Source organism: Cebus imitator, unplaced genomic scaffold (assembly GCF_001604975.1).
Source record: "Cebus imitator isolate Cc_AM_T3 unplaced genomic scaffold, Cebus_imitator-1.0 Scaffold392, whole genome shotgun sequence".
NCBI lineage: Eukaryota > Metazoa > Chordata > Mammalia > Primates > Cebidae > Cebus > Cebus imitator.
In genome coordinates this window covers 686,517-692,504 of record NW_016107707.1, presented here as the reverse complement: position 1 = coordinate 692,504, position 5,988 = coordinate 686,517, and positions in this window count along the sequence as shown.

Here is a 5,988-nt window from a genome sequence, read left to right as displayed (position 1 = left end):
GCCTGGGAGGTCAAGGCTGCAGTAAGCCCTGATCATGCCACTGCACTCCAGCCTGGGTGACAGAGAACAGCCCTGACTCAAAAAAATAAAAATTAAAATATAATACAATTATTAAGCCTTGTATTATTGCATAAAAAGTGCTCTATTCTGGAGAATGGCCCATGTCCACTTAAAAGAATGTGTTTGTGTTTTGCTGCTGTTGGGTGCAGTGTTCCCTAGATGTCAGCAGATCAAGTTGGTCTTCTGCATCCTGGCTGATTCTTCATCTCGTCACACAAACTATTTAGAGTGGTGATTGAAGTTTTCAACTACTATTGTTGTACTGTGTATTTCCCCTTCAACTCCATCAGTTTTTGCTTCATATAGTTTGGGCTCTATTGTTAGCTATACAGGTACATATCTGTTTTCAGTTGCATCTTCCAGATAAATTAACTGTTTTACCATTATAAAATGTCATTCTTTGTCTCTTATAATATTATCTGTATTAACTTTTTTCCGATATTGGTATAATCATTCTAGCAGTCTTTCAGTTACTGTCTGCGTAGTATATCTTTTCCATCCTTTTGCTTTCCCACTTATTTGTGTCTTTAAATCTAGAAGATACCTCTTATTGAAAGTGTAAGGTTATGTCCTTTTTAATTAATCCAGTCTGACACTCTCTGCCTTTCGATTGGACTATGTAATGCATTTTCATTTAATTACTGATGTGGTTGGATTTACAGCTGCTGTTTTGCTCTTTGTTTTTTACATGTTTCTCTCCCTTTGTCCCTGTGTTACTCCCATTCCGTATTCTTTTGTGTTTTTTCTAGTACACTATTTAAATTCCTTTGGATTGTTCAGTAACTTTTCTTTTACTTATTTTCTTTATGGCTGCTCTGGGGATTAAATATGCATCCTACCTTAAAACAGTTTAGTGCTGATTATTATTGACTTAATTTCAAAAGTATATAGAAATTTTCTTTCAATATATCCACCTGTCCTTCTCCAAGGCGACATTATTTTCATACTAATTATGCTTATAAACTCAACAATATAGCTTTGAAATTATTGTTTCATACACTTGTCTTTCAAATTGGTTAAGAGAAGAAAACAGTAAAAACTTGATTTACATTTTATATTTACCATGTGATTTCCTTTGTGGTGATCCTCCTTTCCTTGTGTGAGTTCAAGTTGACATCGATTATTATTCCTGTACACCTTGAAACACCTCCTGTGGTATTTCTTGTAGATTAGGGCTGCTATAGATGTATCCTCTCCATTTTTATTTACCTGGTCATGTCTTTATTTTGCTTGCCTTTTTGAAGGGTAGTTTTACTCAATATAGAAGATTTGGTTGATGGGGGGAGGTTCCCCCACCCCATTCTTTCAGCACTTTGAATATGTTGTCCCACTGCCTTCTGGCCTCCTTGGTTTTTTATGAGAAGTCATCTGTTAATCTTATTGAGGATTCTTGTATTTGATAAGTCTCTTCTCTCTTGCTTTCAAGATTCTCTATCTGTTGCTGGCTTTCAACAGAATAATTATGATGTTGTATCCAGGTGTGTATCTCTTCAAGCTTACTCTACTAAGATTTAGTTGATCCTCTTGGAAGTGTAAATTAATGTTTTTGATAAGTTGTGGGAAGTTTGACCATTATTTCATATTATTATACATTATAGTATTTCTTCTTATTATTAAATAACTGATTTAAAGTCTGTTTACCAAATCCAACTTCTGAGCACCCTTGGAGCCAGTATCTTTTGATTCTTTTGTTTCTTGTACACAGGCTGCAAATCCAAATTTCTTTGCATACTTCCTAATATTTGTTGAAAACTGGGAACACTAGCCATATATTTTAATACCTTTGAAACTGGATCATTCCTTTCTCCCACTGTGTATTGTTGTTGTATTTTGCTGTTGTTGGGGTTAGGGTTTGTTTGTTTAATTACGTTCCTGGACCAGTATGCTAATGTTTGCATCCCCTATACTGAAGTCTCTGTTTTCATCATTAGTCCTGGCTTTGTAGGGTCACCCATACATCAGCATAGCTTACGGCAGCCAACGATCGGTCTTTAATTTTCTTGAATGTTTTATGGTGATACGTTTTTCACCATTTGTCATGAGGATCTATGTGTAGTTTGGAGCACATTTTCCAAGTTTGGGAAGATTAAAAGTCTTCCTTATCTTTCACTTTTTGCTTTCACAGGGCATCAAGGTCAGCCAGGGGTGTGTAAGTAACTAAGACTCTCTCTGCTCTTTCTTGACTCTTCACATGACCTTGCACATACACGCAGGCTTTTGGATCCTCAGGACTATGTCTGAGATTTTATAGCCCACTGTGAAGTAGATTGATTCCCCAGATCTTCCTTTTACATGCTTGGCTGGTCTCTTTCTTGCCTTAGCTGGCATCGCTGCCTTAAAGCTTCCTTGAATGATACTGATCATCATTGTCAACAATGCTTTGGGAATAAAACTTTCCCAAGGCGCTCCAAGATGGGTCAAATAGCGGCAGAACTCTGGGGATGGGTCGTTTTGTAGAATTCCAATTAAATCAGCCCCCTCTGGTGGCAACAAGGTTTCTGGTCTTCATTATACCATGCTAAGGAGCTGATAGGGAGATAGGGCTACCTGCAAGTTAAAATGGCATAGACCTCACTGTTCTTACTTAAGTTCAGTACTGTTTCTTCAACAAACACTTTTAATTTGTTTTATGTCTTTGGTTATATTTCCAGAGTTTTGAAATGTGTGCTTTTATACAGTCTTGCCAGTGTTTTCATTGCTTTTTGTCGGGAGAGGATTTACTGAGGACCTCAATCTACCACTATGGAAGTCTCACATCTGGATGATAAATTTACATGGACACCCTACCTAAAGCAGCAGCCTGTCACTCAAACCCAGACAATTGTCACCACGTGGGACTGTTTTCCTGTCATTAGCTCAATATGCAACTATGGATAGGACACTAAAAATCTCTGAAATTCTTATTTTCAGAGATTTGAAGAAATTTGAAGAAAAGATTTCCTTTGGGTGGAAAATAACCACCAACTTGCAATCCCTACCTGAAGGAGTTTCAACAAATCCAGTCCACCCAATTACCAGGATTCATTTCTTCAGTCAGGTCACGTTCATCTAGTTCCTGCTACTGGCCTGGCTGGTCATAACGCTGGCTGGTAGGGAGACAATGATAGCAACATGAAGAATGTAGAATAAATTGGACTTAAATGAGTATATTGGGTCAATCAGAGCTCACTTCAAATTTTTCCTGTCGAGGTCTTACATTGCAAAATGGAAGGCCTGATCCCTGGTTTATTTGATTTTCAATCTGACCTCAGAAAAGCTAAGTAAACATTTCTTCAGACCTTTTTTTTCCCTAAAATATCTCTTCAGACTTTTATATTAGGGAATTCTGAACAGTAAATATTTTTCAAATCACAGATTTCCATAAAGAGCCCATACTCATTTCAAAACAGGCTACAGAGCATTTCAGTTTAGCGTTGAGATAGTCTATTGAAAATGACAGTGATAAACAGATAATCATGTAAATCTTTGACGAAATGAACCTTTTTGCAGACTTCAGAATCATTACCTTATATCATGGCGAACCTGGCAAGTAATTTCAGTGATCAGAGTAATTCATATTCAAATACTCAACATGTTTATTCAGGGCACTGATTGTCCCAGATGTGCTAGTGTATTGTGAAAATACATTAAGACTAATTTTTAAATATTTAAAATACTATTTTCACTGAGTAAACGGTGGCATTTCCAATTTTTCAAAGAAAGAGTTCTTTTTGAAGTTAGTTCCTACAATGAAGGATGACATTGATTGAAGACTCAGCATCACAGTCAGTTACGCTTTCCCTCGAGGAAGAACCCTCCCAAGGCAGTCACTTAATCATTCAGGCAGGAGCTCTGCGAGGAGCAGTCACACCAAGATCCTTGGCTCTAATCAATCAGCGCTTCTCTCTCTCTCTCCCTGAAGGGAAGTTGGGGGGAGTGCTACCCTAACAGGTCCATTCCATCACGACAGCTTTTGAAGATCACAGGAGCACAGGTTTATATAAGAAGCGGCAAACTTAAAGGTCATATTTTCAGGGCAAAAAAAGTTTTTCTAAGGCATTGTTAATAGATAATCATTCAACCAGGGCTTGAAGCAAGAATTTCCATTTTAGGTCACATTTTGGTTCTAAATCAGGTTCCATCTGGAAGCAAGTGCCTGGTGGTGTGAACCCTGGGTTAGAGATGACGAGGGCTAGTTATGACCTCCTAACTTCTGATATGATTCTGAGCCAATGGATTAACCTCACTTTGGGTTGCAGTAACCCTGTTCATAAAATAGAGGTTACTCATTTACTGTACCTGCTTCCCATAATTTGTCCTGTAAACCAAGAGTGTCTGATACAGGTTGTCATCAATTTAGGAAGTTTATTTTGCCAGGGTTATAGATGCACCCAGGACACAGCCTCAGGAGGTCCTGATCACGTGTGACCAAGGTGGTTGAGGCACAGCTTGGTTTTTGTACATTTTTGGGAAACATGAGACATCAATCAACATATGTGAGATGTACACTGGTTTGGTCTAGAAAGGTGGGACGACTCGAAGTGTGGAGGCGGCTTCCAGGTCATAGGCAGACAGTCTGGATTAGTGAAACAATAGACAAAGGAAGCAGTCAGATATGCAATTGTCTCACAAGAGCAGACGGATGATTTTGAGTTTTGCCTGTCCATTGTCCCCAAGGAACTGCCTTGTGGACAAATTATATAGCTGCTTGTCTTTGTAGGTATCTTGTTTAGGAATAAAACGGGAGGCACATTTGCCTGACATAGTTCCCTTGCTTTAGCGATTTTGGGGTCCTGAGATTTGTTTTCTTTTCACAGTCCCCATGAGAGACATAAAGCATTATTTCTAAGACATGAGCGTGACAAGTAGGTCAGAAGATTTACAATCTCCTTGTCAATCTTCAACAGAGGATGTTTGCTTTGCTATTTCAAGTTTGATGGTTACTCTGGAAGCATTTGAACCCAATTATTGCACACAGACACATACTTTTAGGCCAGTATTAGTCAAGGCTTTTCCTGGATAGGTCTTTAGATTCCAGAGAAAGTACAGAAATAATACTGATTAACAACATATTAGAATGTTCTATTTGTGGTGATGTCAAAATAGATACATCTAAATATCCTAGCTCTAAAAGTAGGGCACTGTAATTTATAATTAATTTCAGAACTTATTTCTTGCCTTACAATCATTATCCCCAAGGTGATTCTTATTAGGTTCTCATTAAAAATAGCAAACACTGAAATATCAACAATACAAAATCAGAAAATAGGAAACTAGTATGACCTTTTTGACTAAATATGCATCAGAATTAAGATTCAGCAGCTTGTAAATATGGTAGGCATATCTTCAAACTGGAGGTCACTGGAGGTTTTCTGTAATGAAGGCTAGAACTTGTCAAGAAAGTTACTAGAACCTGGCATGGAAGCCATCGTTTTCCGTTAGGACTGAGATGTTCAGAGTGGGTGTTTACGCATGCAGCCATTTGGACAAAACTTGCAGCGTCTTTTTCTCCAAGCCACACTGCAAAGCTAAACTCTACAGATCATAGGAGAGAAATGTGACTACATGGTATAAGAAAACAGGGTCTTCTATGAAGCCTTAAGTTTGGTTTTTGTTGTGCTGGCATTTTTGCTGTGGTACAACAGAAAGTACTCTCATTATTCTGCAAATACCGTCATCATTTATAATAGGGAAATGCTAGGCCGGGCGCGGTGGCTCAATCCTGTAATCCCAGCACTTTGGGAGGCCGAGGCGGGTGGATCGCAAGGTCAAGAGATCGAGACCATCCTGGTCAACATGGTGAAACGCCGTCTCTACTAAAACTACAAAAAATTAGCTGGGCATGGTGGTGCATGCCTGTAATCCCAGCTACTCAGGAGGCTGAGGCAGGAGAATTGCCTGAACCCAGGAGGCGGAGGTTGCGGTGAGCCGAGATCGCGCCATTGCACT